Raw genomic sequence first — 25,032 nt, 5'->3', positions numbered from 1 at the left:
TCCTTTTGACAGATCATCTCTGTCTACCAATAGTTTGTCGTTGTCAGGGGGCTGGTAACAGCTGAAGTAAGGGTGGTAACATGCCCTCATTAAGATTCAGGTTGCTACGGAGCTTACTTGCAGAATAACGGCTGTGGGGCTAAAAATAGCAATTGGCTGTTAGGACTGGGGTTTTGGAGTTAGTCCCGAGACTAAGTGCAAAGCAAAAACTTAAAAACATACTAAAATACATCTAATACCTCCCAAAACATCCACAAAAGCAGACAATGAACATAGGAGAAACAACTCTTACAGTGTGCAAGTGGTTTGAAGTTTGAAAAAGGGATTTTTAACTAGGAAACTTTTAACTGGGAATTTTAACTGGGACTAGTGCAAATGCACTGTTTTGAAAAGTGAGAACACTAATAATGAAGTTTGATAGTGAAAACCCTAATAATAAGGCTTGATTTTTGTACCTGGGTTGATGGGTTAACTTTATCATTCAATTAAAAGAGCTGCTTAACTCAAAATTAACTAATTGAGGCACTTAACATGCAAAGACCAAGCTAATTAGGGATTTCATGTATGACACTATTGACCTATTGCACAATTGTTATGTGTATAAGCACCTTTGAAACTTGATTTTTCAAGCTGCCCCCTTGCTGGTGCTTGACTGATTGTTTAAATATGTGTTATAAACTTTTGTGGGGTTTTTTTTTTTGTTTTTTTTTTGTTTTTTTTTTCTTTTTGCTTGTGATAGGCTTGAATGTGCTAACTTTTACATCTTAATTCTATAGAGAATTTGGTGGCATTCTCAATTAAGGCAGTGTAGTTGGTGGACCTGTGGGTGAGGGTGGCCTAGTTTCTTTGGTCAGCTAGCGTTTATTATCTCATGTCAAAGTACTCAATTCACCTTCGGATGCTCATGTTTCTTTTCTTTTCCTTGGCCTACTTGCTTTCTTTAGCTTGAGAGATTCTTGGAAGTTTAGGCTGTTGTAAGTTTGTGTAGCAAGACAAAAAAGTTGCTGGTATCTACTGTAAAGGACTAGTTTATTCTAAACAATAAAACTGATAACTAGGTAAGTACCTTGCTACAAATGCCTTTATCTCTGAATATGGTTTATGTACACTATTACTGCATTTTTGTAGTCTTAGCATGTTTGTTGCCTGTATTGTTTTATGTGTCTTTTAAAATTTATTTTTTATGCAAGGAAAGTGAGACAGGAAAGAGAGGTTCTGTAAATGCATGTCTTCCTGTAATTTGATCACCAGGGTGTACCTTTTAAACAAGCTCACAATAATAGTATAATTTCAGTTTTCCTCCCCTTTAAGCCAGAGAATGCGAGCAACAATTGTCCTGCTACAAATGTTAGATGTGCTTAATGATTTAAACATTAGCCAAAACTCTCTACATAAACATTTCTGGTTGATATAAGAAACAAGAGAGATGCTAATGTAAGTGGTTGTACATCTTCTATGCATGCATAGCACGTAATTTTTCCATTGGTCTGTTGAGCGCAGACTCCTCTACTTCTAATTTAAGGCACACGAATGAAAAGGAAGTGACAGAAATTTTCCTTAAAAAGCTGTTTTGAGGCATCATGACACTACATAGAGGATAGCCTTCTGCCTGAGTGCCCGACATAATTGCCACTCTGCTGCTAAAGTGGCTGTAGGTATCCCTGGAACAGGCTAAATATTACTGTTTAGTTCCTATGGCTGAGCCAGTGCCTCTGCCTGGTTCACCCATTCCTGTGAGTAAGATGGACAAACATCTGAGTGAACCTCCAGGAGAAGTTGATAATGTACAGAAAATGGAAGTTAGTACTATTAATCTGACTTAACAGTCATAAAATCAACAGTAGAAACATGAAAATGTTGAGATGAGAAACTGTTGTAACTGCAGATAAATACTTGCAGCTAATCCTTTAATGGACAACATGACAGGAAAACTACATAAAGGCTTTGTCTGTGTACAGCCTCTGTGCTTACCAAATTCCACATCTTATACTTTATAGCTATACCACACATAACACTCCAGTGCTGTTGTTGATCTACAATGTAGGGAGTCACTGGAGATTTATCTTTATTTCCAGTCTGACATTTAAATGTTCTTAGGTATCTTTTCAAGCCTTTTCTGATTTCCAAATGCTCAAAACTGTTTATTTCAGTATATAGTGCAACTATATAGCTGTATTTTTTGGTTCTGCTGACATTTTAGAAAACAGTATCTACTTTTCTTGGGGGATTTTTTGTTGTGGTTTTTTTTTTCCTTACTGCTTTATACTAAACGAGATTATTAATGCTTCATTAATCAACTGTTCAAAGTGTGATTGCTCCTGAATAGCTCTCAAAAGCTGGCTTTTTACCACTTACTTTCATTAGTGCTTAATTAACAGAGGAGATGAAAACTAAAATCTTCAGCCCACTCAAGGATGAGATACTGCTTTTCAGAGGAGGGATTCAGAAAAGGCCTGTGTTTTGCAAATGTGTTGCAAAAATGCTGTAAATTTAGACCAAGATTTTCTGTACAGACTAGAAATATCCCTGCTTTGTGCCAAGAGGAAAAGTGGTAATATTGGGCCATCACCTCAAACTGTAATGTATAACTTTGCTGGATGCATAAGCAACAGTAAATGCCTGAGAAAACATTAGCAGATTTGGAAGCAAGGATTACCCCATTACAATATTCCCTCTGTGCCCAGTCTTCTCAGCTGATATAGTAGTCATCTACTTGATGTGGCATGGTCTGCCTAATACAATGATAGAAAAGGATGAAAATGCTTGTGGTGCAAAAGAAGCTTGTGAGTGAAACAGTTTCCTGAGCATCTGCTTTGTTGGTGCTGTTTGTTGGCAGGTAGCTCAAGAGAGCCAGGCTTTGCTTGACAAATGTAGTAGCCTCAAATAACTGACCTCCTATACCTCGTTCCCCTTATTGTTCTTCTCTTTAATTATGACTTAATGTTTGACACCTCACCTGATTTCCTATAACAGAATTACAGGAATTTAAGTCAAAAACAAGTACATAAGATTCATGTCCTATGAAAGAATTGGCTGGAACACTCTTAATTATTTAAAAGGATTAGGATTTGATTTCCTATTTCAGGATTATTGATTATTTTAGAGCCTGATCCAAATTTAGTCAGCACCACTGACTTGTGCTTATCCAATTAAATGACTGGACATCTTGGATTTAGTTGCATACAAAAGAATAGATTGTCTTAATGTTCCATGGCAACAAAAAGTGTTATGCATTGAAGTGACGCTATGTAACAGTCTAATGTAATAAAATTATAAGTAATGTATTTCAAAATATTACCAGACATTAAAATATGCATGTGTGTTTAGGACTGACTTTTGTGTTCTTGTTTCAGACATTTAGGTTAAAATATTCACTCAGGTTTCAAATACTTGAACCTTTGCTTGTGAGTGCAAATTAAGGACCATTCTTAAATGTGGCTTTTTATTGTATTTTATGAGAATGTGTTTTGAATTTTTCTACTCCTCTGTAGGTGCATACACAGACACATTGCTTTCTCCTTCCTATACTGTTCTAAGATTTACTGTAGCAAGTGCTCTACCAGCATGCTGGTACTCAAAGGTTTTTTTTGTCTTGTTCTAATTCCCATTATTTGATATATTCTTGCTTTAGATGTGCATTTACAAGAGAATGTATATGAGAAACTAAGATATCAGACTATAATAAAATTTACAATAAACCTTCAATAGCCTGACTACAAACAACTCCATCACTTTTTAGAAGGAAGTTGAATATAATGCTTTAACTTATCTAAAAATACCAAAACTGGTTGGGACCTCAAATCAATGAAACTGTATGTGTTTATCTTCCTTGAAATCTGTGATGATTAGTTGTGAAAACACATTTAAAGATTTAGCTTGAAATTTGGAAGAACTGATTCTCCAAAGGTAGCCTGGCACATGCATTAGCTGCATTCATGGCTATGTGTGGCCTGCCCTGGTGTTCTGTTACATGGGCATTTTTGATCTAAGAAACAAGAAATCCCCAGGTCAGGGTAATTTTTGAGAGGTGATGACAGATTAGGGAAATGGGCTGTCAGGAACTCCATGAGGTTCTTCAAGGAGAACTGTCAAGTCCTGCCCTTGCGGAGGAGCAACCCTGGGCACCCAATTTTGCAGATAATTTTTGCAACACCCTGGGGGTGTTACTGGACACTGGGTGGAACAAGAGCCAGCAATGTGTCCTTGCTGCAAAGATGGCTGGTGATGCTCCAGGCTGCCACTGGCAAAGCACTGGCAGCAGGTCAGGGAAGCTGATCCCTCCACTTTGTTCAGCACTGGCGAGTCCACCCCTGGAGTGCTCGATTCAGTTTTAGATGCTCCCGTACAAGAGAGACATAGACATATTAGAGGTACAGGGAAGATCCACAAAGATGTTTCCTCACATATGAGGAAAGGTTGAGAGAGCTGGGACTGTTCAGCCTGGAGAAGAGAAGGTTTAGGGGAATCTTGTCAGCAGATATAGATACCTGAAAGGAGGATGCAAGGAAGACAGAGCCAGGTTCTTTTCAGTGGTGCCCAGTGACAGGACCAGAGGCAACAGACACAGACTGAAACATGGAACTCTCCATCTGAACCTCAGAAAATCCTTTTTCATCAGGAGGATGATTGAGCACTGGCACAGGTTGCTCGGGGCGGTTATGAAGTCTCTGTCCTTGGAAATATATTCCAAAGCCATCTGGACGTGGTCTCGAGAAATTGGCTCTAGGTGACTGTGCTTGACCACATTTGAGTTTGGAGCACATGACCCAGCTTCAACCCATTTTGTAAAAATTCTTTTAGAAGCCATTTTCTGTTTCTTCTTGAGAGACTTGCTGCCTCTTTACAAATTCTTCAATCTGACTCATGGTGCTATGGATCAGATGCTCTTTGGGACCTTCTGAAGTGATTTTCTTTTCTGAAATTTTTATGATTTAAAGCTGCATAGCTGTTGGAAATGACTGACATGCATAAAGCAACCATATGTCATGGCTGCAAAAGAAACAATGTTTTTAAAGTCACTGGAGGTCAGGTGATGTGGACACAAAAATGCTGTTAGCAAGAAATTTTCCTGCTTCTTTCTAGGCCCGTGGGATACTTTTCTCTCTCAAGAAGAAATTTGCAGAGTTCTGTAAACTATGAACACCTGTGACCTTGCAGAACTTTGTTTATGGTACAGTAGAAAGATATTTTGAAAATGGATGTTTTAGAATTCTAGCCAATCACCCCAAGGGGTGGCTGATCCTTTTTCCAGTTAGACTATGGAGAAAAAAGTCTACAAAAGAGTTTGTAAAATAATTAAATAAATCAATCTTGCTGCACAATTCCTGTCTGCTGGATCTCTCTCCTCCTCCCTATGACTGCGGGACGCAGTGATAAGGTGACACAGCACACTTAGACTAGTTCTTTCTCATTCTAAATGACTTGAGCATATTTTTCCATACTTAATTGATACTGGGAGGTTTTATGGGAAATTTAATCAGTCAGGCTTTGCCAGTTCTCAAAAACAACCCTATGGAACAATATTTATGTGATATTAAACCACTAGGAGTTACTGGAAAGGGTAATTAAAGCAGATTTATTTGCTAGTTTAAAGCTATATTATATTTTTATATTTCATTCATGTCTGAGTATTTAAATAGATGTATAGAGAAAAATCAAAACAACAACTTGTGTGTGTGTGCATATATTCTATATATTTCACTTGGACAGTGTATCATGAACCAGAATTAATTTGATCTGTGGATTTTTTTTTTTTTTTAACATAAAGGATAAAGTATGTGCACCCAACAGGATCACAGGTAATTAAGCAGGTACTGTTTGGCTTGTTTATCCTCAGTGCCAGAAATTGTTCCATATCAGCTAATAAAGGTTGGGGTATGGTTCATTATGTATTTTCGTTTCAAACCAACACTTTAAAATGCAAAATTAATTTTTACATAGTTCAGCAGTATCAATGGTCTTATTACAGAATGGGAGTATTTACTCTGAAAAAGGTGATAAGGAGCTAATATAATTGACTGTGTTTAACATATGGCTTCAATACTCAGAAATGTTTTTTTTGTTATTTTACAGGATGGGAAGTTTTTAGTGACCTAGAGATGAAGCAATAGGAAGACCAATCTGTCCACTGTGGACAGGAGCAGAAATGGTGATGGATGGTCTGGGAAGATGCATTTGGTTTTCCAGGGTAAATATGCCTATAACTGCCAAATAATTCCTTTCCTCATGCTATAGATATGTCATTCAGTAAACCATATATTTCCATCAAGAATTCTCATTTTGCAGCAGACTAAAAGCTTAGTGTTTGATGAAGAAAAGTGAACTTAAACATCTTTCTCATAATCAATAGCAGAGTTGTAAAAATAATATAAATAAAAAGATGTCTGTAATACATTTTTATTTATGAGTAGCTTTTTAAAATAAAAAAACCCAGAAAGCTATGTTGCTACAAGGGAATGCTCAGGTGAGTGTTGGTGTATGTATATATCTATAAATCTGAAAAGCTTGTGAATTCTTCAGTGACCAGAAGAATGCAGTTTCTGCTGGAAAACTGTATATTTTTGTATTAAGAATACAAAGATGAAGTAAAAAAGAAGTGATGACTCACCTGACAATTACGGGATTTGTGTCTTTTTCTGTCAGAATACATGCTATATCATGTTTTCTTGGAAGCATTGTAAGGCAAGCACTACATGTAGTAGTTATTCTTTTATTGGAGTAAAACCTGTATGACTAATGTAAGCTAACTTGAAAACAGAATTGGTATTGATATAATCACCCTATTGTTTTCAATGTTTTAAAAATGGCACAGCAAGTGTTTCTCAAATATTCACATTTGAAGTGAAGATATATACTGCAGAAAATACAGAACACCCCCCCAGACTTTATTAATCACAACACCTCAGATAGTAGTCTTGAACTGGTTTCTTTACCTAGCTTTAGTCTTTTCAGTGGTAGTTACGTGTCATGACTTTAGGTGAGAATTCATGAAATTGTTAATTTAATGAAAAAGAAACTCCAAAGATTATATAGCTGGTGTTATGCCCCACTTATTCCAGAGCTTTATGTCTTTCTGCTGACTTTGTCACAGCAGTAGTTTGTGACATTTACAGTAGACAGCTGTGCAGATCAGGTGTCTGCTAAAAGAAACACTTGCATTTTTACCCTAAATCTGTGCCAGGGTGTTAAAGAAAAATGCAAGCCAAAAAATGCTGATGTATGATTTTTTAGTGTCTTTTAGACTGGTATTTACATCGAGTCCTACAGCCTTGATCCCTGGAAACCCCCCCCCCCATTCTCTCTGTTTGAAAATGTGGACTGACCATGGCCGGCAGCTGAGCTCCTACCCAGTAATGTGCTCACTCTCCCACAGCAGGATGGGCAAGCAGGAAAAACCTTTGGGTTGAGATAAAGGCAGTTTAATAAATGAAGGAAAAACCAAACAAACCAAATGATGCAAAGACTGTCACTCACCACCTCCCACTGGCAGACTGATGCCCATCCTGTCTCTGAGCAATGGCTACCTTGGGAAAACTGCCACCTGACAGTTTTATAGCTGAGCATGATGTTAGTGGTAGGGAACATGTCTTTGGTCAGTTGGGGTCAGCTCTTCTGGCTGTGTCCCCTCAAAACCTCTTGCCAATGTTACTCCTCCCATATTGCTTCCACTTCAGCTGTGGTTGTGGGAGCCATCACTCTGGTGTGCCATGCAAAGGTCGACAGTCCCTCTGCACCAGGTCCTCTCTTCTCCAGTGATGGTTGGCATCAGAGGGCCTCAAAACTCTTCAAATTGCAAGCCCGCTACTGGGACCCCCTTATATTTATAGGGCCTGGAAGAGAAGGCAGTGAGGTGGCTTATGATATCAGGAGGCCACTGTAATGACCCCTTCCAGATAGTGGAAGGACTTGTTTTCTGTTCCCTTGTCTTTCACGCAGTGCTGTGACAGTGTGTACAGCCTGCATGCCACAAAGCTGTGCACCATCAGATTGCTGCAAGTGACGGGGAGAGATGGTCACCTAAAAGCACTCTAGTCCCCCTTGGCTGAAACCATTCTGTGGTGACAAACCCTTCTGCATAAGGAGAGAGCCCTCCACAACCATCCTGGCTGCCAGGTCACTTGCAGTCTGACTCTCTTAGGCCTGTGCAGTTATAGGGTTTCCTTCCCATCTTCCATGCCAGCCCCTGCCCCTATTCTCTCCTGCCATCTGTCTCCACAGCCCTTGATTTGCTCTTGTTCCACTCTTTAGTTTTAAGGACAAACCTTCTCACCACTCTTTCCGGTTTCTTGGTTAACCACTCCAGAAAACAAACTTTCTGGGTGTGTTTGAAGATCTGCAAAGAGCTTCTGAATTGGAGCCTGCAAGCAGGTTTCCAGGGTGAAGCTCCTGCTCTTCCAGGACTTTGGGTACACAGAAGTTGGGGTAAGATGAAAGAAACAGCATTATTTTTCTATCAGTAGCTTCTTGAGGGAGAGTAAGAATAAGGAATTAGAAAAGTGAGTAATGAAATCAGTTGAGAAATGTGTAGAGACACTAATTAGTAAAGGTTTATCTTTGCTTAATTAGGAGGTCTTTTCAGGCTCAGGTTCAGTTCTTGAAGTAGAGAAGAATTTCCTCCCTGTTTGACACTAGGTGTTTGGCACCACTTTCTTTCAGGATTATAGTAGTATTTTTTTTCTAGTTTAGTTGATAAGCTGTACCACTTCCCTTCCTTTCTTCATTCCTTTATGTTCAGTCTGGTGATACCTATATATGAAAAAAGATTGTAATAAATCAAAAAGATAAACCAACCCTTAAAACTTAATGGTGTATTATTTCAGTACATATCTTGAGAGATCTGGGAGACTTGGTCAACAAAAAGGGGTTGAAGACAATGTCATAGTGCATACCAAAGAAAACAAAAAGAAATAGATACCACCTCAAATGTTTTTCAAATGTACAGCATACCTTATGCATATACACATATAATTCATATTCTTAGCTTGCCTTTATTGTACATGTAGTCATTTTAAATTTTAAGCAGCTGAAATGAGTTCTCAGTGTCTAAGTTTTACAATTTTCTGTGCTGACAAGAAATATTTCCCATTTTCTGTTCTCTTACTTATCTAAAGAAATATGTATATCCTGGAATGTTTTGTTTGAACTCGTGGTGAAGTCGATTTGGCTTCAAAAGGCAAGTACTCAAGTCTTTTCATCACATGATTTCTGTGAGTTCTTACTTCCTATTTCTGGTTAGTGTTTCCACATTTAAGGAAAACAAACAAAAAACCCTGACATGAAAACAAACCCTTTTAATTTTCAAATATTCAATAAACAGGAAAGAGGCATAGTTTTGCGGACATGTAAATAGTCATATTACTGAACTTCTTTAACTTGTTCAGTTGCAACTTCAACATGAAGTTAAAAGTATGGACTAACATACACTTCTGAAAAATGCTTTCTTTATATTAATCTTTATCTTCCAGTGGCTTTTTAAAGTCATAACCTTCTTCCAGATTTGTTGAATGACACTGAAGTAGTCTATCAGAAAATAAAGCACAGAACAGATGGAACGGCAAACCCATTTCATCCTGATTTATAGTGTTGGTCTTCTTATATTGCAAATTCATAAGAACTTGAAGGAAAATTGTCCCTTCTTCTGCGCAGCTTGCAAAGTCTTCTCTAGCATAATGAGGCAAAATCTGTGTGCTTTCATTTAAACTTGCCTCTTTTTGTCCAGTGAATTTAAGCAAGTTTGCATAATTTAGATACTTCCTGTATTTTCCAATATCATCAGTTTGCTGTGATGCTTGTTCTATTGGATCCTTTAAAGCCTCCTATCTAGGAGTTATAAAACTATATTAAAACCCCCAAACTATATAAAATATTTATCCAATGCAGTCATATCCATTTTTCTAAGGTTCTTTTATGATTAATTTTCCTTCCTCCTTTTTTTTAAAAGTAGTCACTGACATGTCTGTCTTCTCTTCCGGGAAGAACCAGATTTTTTTGGTATATTGTAGTAAGAGAGAACAAAAGTTTCAGCAAAATTTTGAGAGAAAACTGCTGGATTTTCTCCACAGTTGGTCTGCTGTCCACTGGTTTTGTTAAGTGAGATATGTAGACAGGTCTTTGATAAAGAACCAATTTCCATTGTCACTGAGAATTTATTTTCCAAAATGTCCTTGTGTGTCTTGTTTCTAAGTTTCTGTATGACTTACTGTTTTGAAGTCTTTGGGTTTGAAGACTTCAAATTCAAATACTTTTAATCATAACATGTGGACTAGAGAAGACTTTTTCTAGTCCTGATGAGAAATTGTTGCATTGAGTTTTAACAGCAAGTCCTTAATGGAGGATAACTAGACCAAAGAAATACACCTGAGAGAATCTCAGAGCAAGGAGTGAAAAGCAGTTCCCTTAATACAGAATTCATTACATATGTAGCAGTAAAGGCTCTGGCAACAAAAAAAACCCCATTATTTGACTTGTGATTAATTCTAGCACGATTTGTTTGTCTATTTTTTTTTGTTTCAGAGGAAGAATTTTGTTCCCACAAGTAGTAGGGGTTTTTTTTGAGGAAGGGCTACAGTATCCAGTTTACTTGGATTGATAACCTCATGTTATTTTCCATGCTTCTTGTTGCCTGGCAGTAATGTAGTCTTTGCTGCTCCTAATAAAGATGGCAATGCAAAATCAGTGTGCAGCATTGCTGTCTGTTAGAACCGTTTATTAAGATGTGGAGACTTTTTGCCTTTCTTTGCTAGTCATGTATCTCTGCTCTTGGGTTTGCTTTTTATTTTGGCATCAAAAAGAGTAAACAACTGGTTGTTTTGCTGATTGAAACTGCCAAAGAAACCCCTTAAGGCTGTACACTGAAACACCTGTATTACTGCCACCTGTTTCACTATTCCAGCAATGCCAGAACATATGGTTTCATTCAACTTCAGAGTTGCATTTCTTTGGTATTTTTCAAGGCTATGCCTTAATTTTTGCAGCTGAGGCTTATCAACAGGAACAGCCTCCTTATCTATGCCATCTTTCCATCTGATTGCTGAGGTTTGGTGTGGGGTATGCCCAGCCCCTTCCCTGGAGGGATCTCTGCTGAGATAAGAGATTTTTTTTGATTTGTCTTTGTTTTTTTTTGATTTTGTGAGTTCAAATCTTCTATGCGTGAACGTGCAAAGTGAAGTGTGCCAGTTACAGCACGTCACCCAAGTAATAGAAATCTCTTAAATCAAGGAGGCTTTGACTTGCTTGTTTTTGACAACATAAAGATAATAGAAGCTCTGTGTTTTTAATGAGAAAATTCATTAAGGCTTTCTAAATCCTAACTGTGACATCTGTGTTCTAGATCTGTATCTGTTTGTAAATTAGTGAAGTCAGTGTTAACTGAAAGGTATAAAAACTAACATGTCTCTCTCTTGTTGGAATTGCTCTGCTTTTCTGAAGATATAGGAATGTTTAATAGGCCATGTACTGGAACGTTTCATCCACTTACACTGCATTTTGTACACTTTACTCCTCATTCTGTTGTGATGTCAGTGGATAATCCTAAACATGATCTCTTTCCTGTTTATTTTATTCTCCCTGAAGAGTGCTTTGCTTCAGTGTGAGATCTTCTGTGACTCATTTCCATCAGATTACATCCTGTCACTTAAATAAAAAGTGATTTCTCTTTAGTGAGACTTTAATAACATGGTCTGGTTCCAAACAGAACTTATTTGAAGAAAATATTTTTAGCTGTGTTTTCCATGAGCGTTGCAAACACATCCTCATTCACTTTCTCACAAAACAATTATAGCACCAGCTTAGCAGGCAATTAGCAGTAACTTGTATTTTGTTGTATATTTTTTCACTAGGGGAGTGTTGGTGGCTGAAAATTATTATATTCCTGTTGGTAAGGAATCTGATGCATGGGTAGTTTCATCCTATATTTCCTTTCCTCAATAAAGCTTAATTTCAAGCAGATGTTCTATGCCTTCAGAGTGGTACTGTACAATTTTAAGAATGTGGTAGATGTTATGTGTGGTTTTTTGGGTATGATCAACACAGGTGTCATGGGATGTGTTGCTCTCAATATCTGTAGGCAGTATTCTACTGTTGATGGTATTTAGCTTGTCCATGCAGAGTGAACCAGCAGGCTTTGCAGGGTAAGAATAGAGCTATTAACGCTGCTGTTGCTGCTTCTGGCAGTTTTGTTGCTCCAAACTCTGGTTTCCATTGACTTTTCCTACAAATTCCTGAGAATGAAGGTTTTCAGCTTTGTTACAATGCACTGTTTTTTTCAATTCCCCAAATGTAGTGTGTTTTGGGCTTGGTTTTGTCTGAATCAAAATGGATGCAAACTTGAGAAACAAAGGGAAACAATTGCCAAGACCTATGTTTTGGTTCAGAGGTAAACCAAAACGCAAATTTACTTTTTTGCTCTTAGTTGATATATGTTTCCAAAATAGTAAGAAAAATATGCTTACTTTCTTCCTTTCCTTTTCACAAGCTATAATTTGAGATTTATATGCTTCTTTACTAACACCAGATTTTCATCACAAAAGCAATAGCTTTAGTAGGAGGTACACTGTAATGTGGGAATCGACTTCCATGAAAGGCCCCAGGGCTCTGAATTGATACTTTTGGTGCAAATGTAAGACCTGTGTCCTGAGGGTTATATCATCCTCATGCTCGCACTGTAAGTGTTCATTTGGTTTCAATTGAATATAGGATGAGTGACTGGGTAAAGTTTTTTTCCTTCTTTATGACTCTGACTTCTGAAAAGATTGTGGGAAGTATTCAACCTGCTGACATATCCTTAGAAAGGTTGAAATATTTTATCTAGAAAATGTCAAAAATTAAATGTTTTGACTTTTCAGAGTGAAATGCTCTATTTTGAAAATGTTTCTGGAAAATGTGCCAATATTATCAAGTTCTCTCTTTCATTAAGGCTAAGCTACTTTGCCCAATTTGACTTGCATATGTGATTAGTTTTTCTCTGAGACAGGGCATCTGATTAATTTTCTATTCTCTGATGTGTTCTTTGAGCTCTAAAGAAAAAGTCTATTATTTTTTTCTACCTTTTTTTTTTATTATATGACATGTATAATTTAATTTACTCTCCCTTCTTTTCACAATTAAGGACTACTGGCAATTGTAGCCTATATTTATGCATCTATAATATATGGAGGTAGTCTGCTATTTTGAACTGCTTTGAACTGATCATTTACATGTTAAAATGTTAAAATGTTTCTCTCCAAGTAATTAAACTTAATGTGTTTTTTCTTCTTAAAAACAAAACAAAGCAAAACAAAACCAACTCACTTTACCTATATTGTTATATTCTATCTATAGCTTCCCTTTTAACATGAAAAATTGAATCTATTAAATAGAGGAAAGTATGAAGAATATGATAATACCTGTCCTCTTTTTATTAGAGGAAGAAGGGGGGGGGGGGGGCTTCTAAAGACCAATGAAACCAAGGAAGGAGGGAAAAATTTCTGCTAGAAAATAAATCTCTCTGATCAAAGAAGGTATAATACTTATATAACACTTATTCAGGTAGACTCCCTCAGTGTCTGCACAGACAGGTGTTGAATGTTAAATGAAGAAGGAACAATTAAAATCTCTAATCTCTTCAGGATGTTGCTCCAAGTATAGCAGTGGTAATTCTACCGCAGCTGTCTCAGCCAGTCCTCACAGGAGATGTGTTCCATCCCTCTCATCAACTTGGTGTCCTTCCTTGGGACTTCTCCAACAGGCAATGCCTTTTCCTTTTGTCCCCAGAGCTGGGTGCAGCACTCGAGGTGGGATCTCAGGAGAGCGGAACAGAGGGGCAGAACCCCTGCCCCACCCTGCTGCCCACGCTGCTTTGGATGGGGCCCAGGACACGTTTGGCTTTCTGGGCTGCCAGTGCACGTTGCTGGGTCAGGTTCAGCTTCTCATCCACCAACACTCCCAAGTCCTTCTCCTCAGGGCTCTTCTCAATCCATTCTTTGCCCAGCCTTCACTTGTACTTTGGACTGCCCCAACCCGGGTTCAGGACCTTGCACTTGGTTTTGCTGAACTTCAAGTTTCACGTGAAGCCACCTCTGAGGCCCGAGGTGTTACATATTAGAAATCAGTGTTACAGATACATCTGTCTGTCTCCTTGCTAACTGCTTCATCATTATAAAAGAATTCTTTTTCTCCTTAGATATGAATAGTCTCTACTGAATGCTCCACCTGTAGGAAAGGAGAGAGATTAACAGGTCATTCATGATGCTTTTCTCTGTTGAGCTGTATTGTACAGCAGAATCAGTTCATTTTGTCAAACTTTTGAAATTTTTATAGAATCTGAACACTTAAAAAAAAATACGTTTGGCTACTTTAGCTTCTTAGTAAGGTATATATGTGATTAGATAAGCTGGGAAAAACATAACTTTGAAAGTTTTTTCTTTTAAGCCAGGAAATAATGAAGTGATTGTAAATATTAATATGTTATTGGAAAAGCATGAGAAATTTTGGTTGTCTTTCCTTTTTCTTCCCTTTAAATTGGTAATTTAATTGTGAAGTTTGCTGTTCGGTGCATCTTAGTTTAGAAGTAAGATTTGCCATTTAGTACTGTGTGCTTTAATTGTAAGAGTATGAAACATTGTAGAGAAACACTTTAAATTAAATTGTTAAGCCTTTTTAACATGCTATACATGGCAATACAAAAGACAGGTGGTCATAACCAGAATGGGAAAATTTGTGTCCAAATATTATATTGCATATACTGTTTTTACTGCAATTAACGTTGTGCTAGAACGTTTGCTTTATGTATTTTACTTGAAACAAAAATTTCACACTTTAATCTTACTTGTAAATGCCGCAAATTCTAAGCATTTGGTGAGTTTGACTCAGACCTCCTATATTTATAGTTTATTTATGGTGTAAACCATAAATATGTATGGTACAAAGCAGTCACTATTCAATTTTTTAATCATAATTAGTGAAGTCATGCTTGTCCTTTCATTTGCCTTTGAAGGAAGTGGGGGTATAAAAATGAAGGGAATTTTATGTGACATGCATCTTTCATTGATTAGCTTGCAAGAAAGATTGTTATTGTGGTATGGCAAAGGTAATTTCACTTGCAGATATGGATTCAACGCGTCTTTTAATTTTTGTGGTTGCTCCTTGGGTAGCATCTAACCTCAGTTACACTCTCAGTGCACTTTAACAAGATTGTGTGGTACGACCGACTGTAGAATTAACTACCTAATGCAAATCCCGTGGAAGAGATTTGGATTTCAGTAACCTTCAATTGTGTCTTCAGAACACCAACTTGACATAGGGTGGAAAGCAAGATGTTTTCATGTTACTTGTACAGTTCTGCAGTGGTCAGCGCAAAATTAATTGCTGCAAGACCAAGAGATCATCATCATCATGCCAGCCACGTTTCCTTTGAGAAAAGATTTGTTTTTCTTACAGGATAATTTAAGATATTTTTCCTCCATTTTTATGGTGGGTGTCACTGCTTATTTCTAACCTCAAACCTCTCTGCTGACAGAAATATCTTTTCCAGTTAAAAACAGTTGTAGGGTAAGGTAAAGAGGGAAGCAGACATCTTTTAAAAATCAAGGCTTTTATATGAAATAATCATGGATGCTGCTGATTTTTTTCTTACTTGTGAAAAGAAGGTCAATGACATTTCTATATCAAGTGCTGTAGTGGTCAGAGAGGCAGGCTGTTGAAAAGAAGAATTGGTTCCTATTGACAGAGGTCCCAGCTGATGACAGGAAGGTGTAAGAAGTACCCTCCTAGCTCAGAGTGGAGGTCTGTCAGTCCTCATACTCCATCTCCAGAGGTGACACTGGGACATGTGGGTTAGGGAAGGCTTTGTGCAGTTGTACATGTTCTCTGGTCCTTTGTCCTTGTACCTTTCCAGGATCTGCAGCTTTATCAGACATGTGCATCCTCGCCCAGTCCTTTCAGTACCTGCCAGGCAGAGCTCCTGAATTTGACTAATCTGTCATTAAGCCTTCTAATACTGTCTGCCCTCACAGCCTCTTGTGGCAGCAAAGTCTGTCTCTGCTTGCTGTCCAAAGAAACACTTTTATCTGCTTTAGGCTATCTCTCTCCCACTGCTTTTATCAAGTGGCCACCTCATTCTTGTGCTGCAGGATTTGCTGAATCGCAGTTTATCTATCATATTTGTGACTTCATAAACTGCAGTCCTACCTTCCCTCATGCTGCTTCTGTCCAAAATTGGGGGTTTCAGGTAGAGGTTTTTTTTTTTCTTTCAGTCCCTGAGCTCTGGGTGTCCCTGAACTTGGCTACCTGTGCTCTGTTTGTGAACATAGTGTGTGTAGGAAGAGTCCAACCCTGTGGGGTTGGACACCCTTGGGGTTACAGGACTGCTGGTACTGAGTTTCCAATATGATTTCTGTGGTGCTACCAAAGTCTGCCACCTCTTAGATCAGTGAAGCAATAATGTTATTTTCCACCTCTCTAGAAGTTTTCATATGAAAATCTGAAATGTTTATATACATATTAATGAGCTCTACTTTAAACGAGTGTTGCAGTAAGAAAGAAAAAGAAACACAGTATGTCTCTAAGTAGAAGCTCCTAAAATATACTGTACATTAAATGATATTTTGCACTGCCTCATTCTTTTTATATAAACTATTAAATCTGATTTTATTACATTATAAGTTAAAATTGCTTCAATCAAGACATTGCTTGGGATGCTTTGAGATTTGAGGGTTTTTTAAACTATGATTTTTAGATTATACTCTTAAAGTCTGCAGAGAAAAAGTGATTAAAATGTTATGTTCTGCATATGTCCCCCAAGTACACAGAGTTTTTACTACTTGTTAAAACAGGAAAGTGATGACATTATTATGACAGAGCCTATATATAACCTCTATATAACCCATTTAATATAAAATGATAGTAAATGGAATTTAGGTCAGAGAGCACACTGATTCCTGTATTCTAGATATTTTTAGGATTTCTATTAGGAATAGGATATTACCCATGTTGTGGTTTTTGAGGTACAATAACTAAATTTTCCAGCTGACCACCCAAATGCTTTGAGAATTTCTTCTTGAAGCTTGACTAAATTCTTGTATCAAATTCAGGACTTATCCACATTTAAACATAATCCTCAAATTTAGTTGAAGTTACTCTTAAGAATATTTTTACTGTATAATAATAATAATAGTAATAATAATAATAATAATAATGGAGTATCTATCCTAGAATTATTCTTATTATCCAGTGTCATTACATTGTAAAAGAGGCTATATGAAAAAGAAAGACACTCTCTGATCACAGTGTTACAACAAACTAACCTCTGAATTCAGTTTTTGAGAGAATAGGTTTCTCTAACTCCAGGAATGTTCACAGTCGAGGATGGGAAATATACTGTGGTTTTGGTTTTTTCCTCTTAGCATAACAGAGCCAACAGGAATAGGCTGAAAGGAGGGACACAGAGATACCACTGTACTACTGCACTTCAAAATAAACCTGATAATAAAATGGCTTTTTGCTATTGAGAGACCCTACCACATGACATTGCAGATACCTTTTCTTAAGTATAGTTTTGGAAGACATTAATATTCTATGATTCTAGATATTCTATAATTCTAAGTCTTAAACTGGCATTCACACTTTCAAGTGTTCTCTTAAATTTCTGGTGACCAGCCCGTTTCCAGCTGGCTCTGTGGACATGTGGAACCATGTATGCATCTGCATTATGCAACTGTTCATGAAAGCAGAGGTTATTTCAAGAAGAAATAACTGTTCCTTAGGATGCATCTTTGATTTCATGTCACTATGTTGTCCACAGATGCTGCAGGTTTCCCTATGTCTCCTTGTTTGATGACTGCTTACACTTAAGAAAAAAAAGAAATATTGCAATTTTATTCATTTATCTTCTCCAAATACTGTTTTGTTCTTGGTAGCTTAATTCTTTGCCTACTTCTGGAAGAGTCTTTGTACATGTGATTTCAGACTCTGGACTGCACTAAATACAAATCCCTTGTCTGCACTTCGGTTTATGAGAAAACACTTGTTTGTTCCAAGAAGAATTTTCTGCTTAAACATAGGTATTAAAGAGATGACTCACAAATTTTGGGGGACACCATTTGGGCTTGGGGGAGAAGAGGGATGGAGTAGGGCAGAAAGAAGTCAACTAAGTTTTAAAACATGTACTGCTTTTAAATTTCCCTACTGGCTCAGTGCATTAGTTGGCATGTCACACCACATTTTCTGAGCTTCTTTGTGTTATGTCACACAATGTGACAGAGATAATCTTTGTGACAAATCACAGAAGCCAGTGTGTCAGTGGGGAAATAGGAAACTGACAGTTTTCTGAACAGTCCCATAAAAACACTCATTAGATGTATGTAAAAAGCAGATTTTTAGAAATTTAGAATTTAGAAATTCTCTTGCTGGAAGCCTTTTCTTCAAACAGACTTATGAGTATTAATTAAAAAACATTAAGAAAATAGATGAAAAAACTGATGTGAGAGGGGCTCTGCATGATGCATGGGAAAAGCCTAGACTGGAATTGGAAAAAGGGGATCCAGCTACAGTTTTCCCTTCTGCCCCCATGGCACAGTTGTCTGAGCTTTTGATTCCTTGCTCCTGCCCTGCAGTTTTACAGTCTTAAAGCTTCCCACTGGAAATTACCCTGACTCCCGCATAGCTCAGGAGCAGCTTTTGTATGAGGAGAGCCAGGGAGCATTTTGCCAGCTATACTAAAATAAATATCTGATACTTGGCCTAGAAACAGAGCCAGATTTAATCAGTAGGTCCCCTCTCCCACCCCTAAATCTCTTTCTGTCTTTGCACGAAATAGTAATGAAATGTTTAGGCTTTCTTTCCTGGTAAAATGCTGATGTTGTTTGTGTATTTGTACTCATTATTTGTATTCACTCATGGTTTGCAGTTTCTATTTCAAAGACTCACCTTTTGCCTCCTGAGTTTTTTATTGAGAAAGTGTCTCCATAACAGGGAGAAAAAGTGGTTTTGACAAAATGTTTTTGGTTCTTGGGTGGCACAAGCCTGCAGCTGTTATGAAAAGAGAAAGGTATTAGAGGTGAACTTTCACATTTTGAAAAACCTTTGCTGTGTATTGTACCTAGTTTCTCTTTTGTCTTCTTTTTTTTCTTTGTTCTCTGTGTGTGCTGTACACTTACAAACTAACCAAAGGAACACATATCTCTGCTCAGTCTGTGCAAATCTAGCTACAGCATTCTCACCCAGATTACGTGGCAGCCACAAATTTAATAGTTTTGAGGGAACCTTTGTTCTGAAATATAAAGAAGAACTTACAGGTAATTGAATTGGTGGGTATTTACATATGTAATGAGCTCTTTTTAATATTTTCAGTGGTTCTTTCCAAACAATACGAAACAAATTCAGTACAGTTGGTGCTAAAATTATGTTATTATGCACAAACATAAAAGTTAGAACCACTGATATACCATTGCTGTCATTGGTTTCTTGTAATTTTAAAATTTAAAAGAAGTTGAGTGATTGATAAAGCCCTCAGGCTGTTTAAAAAATAAGTCATGTTTCTCTGCTACAATTACTTCTATCTGTTTCTGTTTTCCATGTTCCTGGACAGCTAAAGCAGTATCATTGCTTAGGGGGCTTTCTGAACAATTTGAAAAACTCATCTGTGGGTGGCATATCCCTCTTGTTTTCCATTATTGCTTAACATAAATGAAAGATATTATAGTAGCTCCATCTCTCAGGGCTGTGATTTGCATTCCCTAAAATAAAAATATTACAGTAGTTTGGGGTGCTATGGCATCAGTGATTGCTACCCTAGTCTTAGAAGTTATGATCCCCAGGTTAGCCAGCACTTCCACCTCTTATTAAGAGGCAATCATCTCTGGAAGAGGGGTCATCTCTGGTAAGCCAGAAGGGATATCTTAAACTCTTGCAGAGATAGATAGATAGATAGATAGATAGATAGATAGATAGATAGATAGATAGATCATAGTGTCTGTGCAGAGTTCTGTTTATTTGTATGGGTAAGCAAAAGTTGTACTCCGTTGCTGTACTGAAGCTTGAAAGGATGAATAGTTGTAAGATGTTTGTTTTTGCAGAACTTCTGTATGTGAATAATGTCTGTATCCTTATTCTGCACTTTGGGGAGGTGGGGGATGAGAGGGAGAGAGAAGTGCTGCAGGGTTCTTTTGGAACTCAGTAAGAAAGACCTGACAACAAATGGAGCAATAAAGTAGCTGGTTTAACAAGATAGAATAAGAAGAGGGACACAAAAAGCAAGTAAATCTTACATCCATTCAGGTGCTGGGAACTGCATTTTCATGCAGCATCAGATGGATCCTGGATGGACTTTCCCATAGTGTGCTGCAGAGAACGTGTTCATGGGGACCTTCCTCCTCTCTCAAATACCCTTGTGTGTTCTTCATGAGCTTTCTTCAAAGAGATTAAATGTTATCTTTTAATAATATCCACTAGTTTTCCACACAGCCTGGCACAGGCCACCATGACAGATTACCTTAGAGCAGCTACACATGCCAACATACAGATTTCTCCAAGATATAAGGACAGGTAGAGCAGGCATTGCCTAGTCAAGACCCTGAAGTCTTCTGCAGAGTTCTTAGTACAATCCTCTAGTGGATGTTAGTTATTGGCTTTGAAAACAGTGTTTTTAACTAGAGCCAGGTTGAGCATGCATGGGGAGGAGAGGCTGGAACCCTAGAGAAAAGAAGAAAATTACATTTTTCCTGGATTCTTCATGAGTGGTCACTCATAAAAAGCTATATTTATGTGTTTTGCTGTACAGTTATGTAATTTGCCTACTGTAGTAACTCTTGATGACTGCAAAGCAATCTCTGATGGAAACAGCTCAGGGATTTATCTTTGATCAGATAACTGCAAACAGTGAGTCAGAGATGTATTTCTCTGTTCCTAAATTTGTTTTTGGTGATGATAGAATCAATTGCATTTACTCATGCTGATTCTGAAACAGGAAAATAATTTGTTGAATGACTCTTGCTGATGCCATCAATATTTAAGTGTTCCTACAAACTTTTAAAGTAAGCTTGTGTTCTTTTAGGAAGATATTGCAATCTGTAATGCAAACCAAATCAAACTTGTACAGAGGGGAAATTCAATAAGGTGTAGGTGCAACATAGACTATGTAAGAGTTCAACACATTTTGGGCCAGAATGATAATTTGGTGTAAAGTCCTAGTAGATGACTAGTTGTTAAACTTTACTCATCTCAGTTTTGAACCCAGCAGCTTGACTTAAGAACATCCATCAGACTAAGGTCTGCTATTAACTTCTTTACTTCCATTAGCAATCCCATATACGTCTTCTGTACGAGGAAAAATTAGTGTCTGATATCACAATTTCCCTGCATTCCTGTCATTTGGTGTGTTTCTTACGTAAAATGGTTTCAGCAATGTATTATTCTCACTCCAAGACATCATGATCTTGGGTTTTGCTTGTTAATATAAATTGCTCTCCATAAAATGATTGCTTACAGTTGATTATGTGTGGTGCTTGCATTGGTAAAGAGAACTTTATTTTTTCTTCATTTTTGTTACTTCATACTTAAGAGCACCATAAGCCATTATATATATCTGCAGCTATTACAGGAAGGCATAAAAGTCATGTCTTTCTTCCTGTGGTTCAGTGGGGATGTTTGAGAAGTCGCTTCAAGTACACAAGCTGTTTCTTGACCTCTTGCATTTCCCTTTGGCAGTCCAAGTCTGTGCAATTCTGTAGACTTCAGCTGAACTAAGATTTTTTCCAAGCCAATTTTAAAGTCTGTGACAGCACCAGGCATTTGAAATTTATGTACTCGCTTTCAGCAGTGGTGTTACATTCCCTCACTGTTACCCATCCTGTTAACCCCTCTTCCATGCAAACATTAGTTGACATTGTGCTTTGAAAACTTATGGCTGTGCTCTATCAGGGTACATTGGGATATTCATGCAGCACTGTACAGAATTGTATAATTGTTCCAAGTGTGGAATGTCCATACAGCTCTATGACATGCTATTGTAACTGACACTTTCCTGATTTGATTTTCATGACTTTTCTATGAGTTTTTGTAGAATCTTTGATACAAAAAATTTCTCCCCAAACTGAGATTTTGCATATTAATCCCTATTTATTTTTAGTACTCACTGTCTTTCCTACTTCATGACTGCATTCATTTTCTTAGCCTTGCCATGTAACCTTAAATTGGAAAGGTTTTACTACAGCTATACCCAATAGTAACGTGATATACTGAATATTGTGTTGAATTCACCATTTCTATTTTTTTATTCCTGTGAAGTGGGACAGTTTTTCTGGTGGTGATGTGACAGAAAAGCATTGATAATATCTCCTGTTTTACTGAACACACAAATATTACAAAATCAGTGTTCTTTCCTGTATTATGGGATTCCATGAAGGATTTGGCGAAGGATATTTGGTTGACAAATTTATAAAAACAACACTTAAAGCTTAACTAAATTCTTGATACAGTTTTTGGGTTTTGAGACAAGAACCAGTTAGTTGAAAAACATCTCATAAAGGAAGTATGTCTATTTTCACTATTCAAAGTGCTTCTGTCAGTTCTTAGTATCTCTGTAGCCATCAGGAAGGGCAATTTAGTGTTTACATACATGGCATGTTGGTTGTATAGTCTGTGGTATGTATTCCCGACCTTCAGAATGTGCCAGATGAGGTGCTGTTAAGATCTCACATATGTAAGTTTGAAATAGTAGTGTACTTCAGATAAGAATGTACTGTTAGATATGAATCTTGTTTAGGAAGCACCTTCCTACAATTTATTGCTTTCCCCCCCTTTCTCGTGTTTTAAAGAAATCCTGGTTGATATTATTTCAGGGATACTTTTGCTGACTTTTACTTCTTTCAGGGTATTAAACCCACAGGATCTGACAGACTTAGCAGTTCATTCTGCATTTGGCTTGGTCTTTGTGCCTTCTGTTTAGAATTCAGTTCTTTTCAGGCAAGTATGTGTACCTTACTTGCACTTTGCCAATTTGTGCTTTATTCCCCTTTTCACTTTGACTACTGTATTCATGTACCGAGATTTCTCCTTCACTCTCTTTTTAATGATCATGAATAATTGAACACACGCTTTGAATTTTTCTGATTTCCCCTAAAAAAATATGTGAGAAAAAAAATATTTTGCTGGATTTATTTTGTTGTAACAAAGTTATATTTAAAGTCAAAGTTTAAGAGATTTCTTCTCTGTTTGTTCACTTGCATACTTGTTTTCCAAACTGTAAAAAAGTCTGACTTCTAAATATTGCATGACAGTTGAGGTTTAATATACCTGATTACACTTGTTTTTATGCATCTGCAAAATTAAATGTTATGAAAACTTGGCACCTAGGAAATTCAGTGCAGGCCTGTTTTCCATCAGGGTGAGTTAACATAAACATTTTATTATTAGTGATTTGAAAGGTTTCAGTAATAAAATATATTGGGAAATTTCAGTGTCTATGGACATGTATGTATAACAAATGTCAGCATAATCCCACTGATTCTGGTTGGTTATGCCAAGGTGAATTCCTCTCATTAATGTAGGAAATTTATTTCCATATTTCAGAGATACTGTGTTGCAGAGGTATCAGCAAAATAACAGGAATGTCACTGTCAGCTGGATGTCGGTGCTTTATAGCTTGGTGAAGACTGACATCAGAGCTGGCTGGAAAAATGGCACTGTTGTGACATATTTGAAGATTTTGAAACTTTTCAAGTTAGCAATGGAAAAAAACCCCGAATTCTGTGTAGTTTTATGTAATAAGATTATACAAAATACTGGAATCTAAACCATTTCTTTCCATACAGATATTTTACTCATCTACTTTGAGCTTGAAAAGCTCTCCTACTGTAACTTAAATCTATTTTTGTCCAACTTTTTCTAAAGCTTCCAGCACTTATACTGGAAAACTACTAATTAAATGTAAGTTTTGATTTGTTTGCTGGAAACCATTAATTGATCAGTCCAGCTTCAAAAGCTGGACAGATTGATGGTGTTCTATCTTTTATCCCAATGGCAAAGCAAGTTAGAGCGCTGTTGCAGTGATGGGTGAGTCTGTATAGATGATTGGCAGTTACGATGCTAAATTTTTTTCCCTCTGCAGCTTTATTTAATACTTTTGTTTCTAAGTTTGTTTGGGTTTTTTTGTTTGTTTTTTTTTGTGTTGGTTTTTTTTTTTTTTTTAGCATCATGCCAAAGACTTTGGAGCCTTTTCCTGAAACCATGCATTTTAAAGACTCTGACAGTCTAGGCACAAGGACATACTCCTTGCACATGGCTTCCTTACTCTGACTGCCTGGTAATGCCTTTATGCATGAAATCACACCGGGCAGGTCTTATTTTTGAGATGTATACCTTCACAGGACATTTCTGTCACATCTTCAAGCTGCAGGTAACGAGGACAATAAAAAAGCGAGAGAACCACCTGGTATAAAGTTTAAAAATAGTCTATTTGGTCAGTTGTAAATAAGAAACAGCAGGAAAATTTGGAAGCATGGGATTATATGAAAACAATACAGATATCTGCCTTGATGTGTCACATCTTGGAGTTATGAATGGATATCAAAGTTTTGAGCTCTTTTTTTTTTATTTTCTTGTTCTCAGATCTTTGTTACACTGAAGCTTACTCTTCCCTGGCACTGCCTTCACAAGTTCCTGAGCACCTGAGCTCTGAGCTGGGAAACAAAGTCCAGTTAGGAATATGACAACAAATAAAGGCTTTGGCTGCCCTACCCCTGAGTCACATGGCAGGATGTTCAAGTGAAAAAAAATCTTTGTTGGATTTCAAGTACAAAATTTATTCAGAAAGTTGATAATGTTTTGGGGAAAAAGAGGGAAAGCTTCCTTTATCTATTGAAATAAAGTAAAATAAAATAACGAGCTGGATGCTTTTGCTACTCTTTATTGTTTTTGTCCTCATAGTTTCTATATTGTCTTTGGTTAATTATAAACTATCTTTTATTGGAGATAATTATCCAAGAGAACATTTGAAAGAAGTTTTATCTGTGAGACAACAAAAAAGTTATTTTGGTTTTTGTTGGTTAGGTTGTTTTGTTT

General features: G+C 37.1%; 1 long non-coding RNA gene across 1 annotated transcript in view; it reads left to right on the top strand.

Moving 5' to 3' along the window:
* The window catches only part of LOC138104863 (uncharacterized), a 41,642-nt gene extending 16,826 nt beyond the window's left edge, over window positions 1-24,816 (top strand). Inside the window, exons 2-3 of the long non-coding RNA XR_011148314.1 lie at window positions 6,073-6,187; window positions 24,580-24,816. This is a non-coding gene — a long non-coding RNA (uncharacterized lncRNA). The remainder of the gene's footprint in view (window positions 1-6,072; window positions 6,188-24,579) is intronic.
* Window positions 24,817-25,032: the final 216 nt, after the last annotated feature.

Source organism: Aphelocoma coerulescens, chromosome 2 (genome assembly GCF_041296385.1).
Source record: "Aphelocoma coerulescens isolate FSJ_1873_10779 chromosome 2, UR_Acoe_1.0, whole genome shotgun sequence".
NCBI classification, from domain to species: domain Eukaryota; kingdom Metazoa; phylum Chordata; class Aves; order Passeriformes; family Corvidae; genus Aphelocoma; species Aphelocoma coerulescens.
The sequence above is the reverse complement of the archived record's forward strand: the minus strand, read 5'-3'. Positions and strand labels throughout refer to the sequence as shown.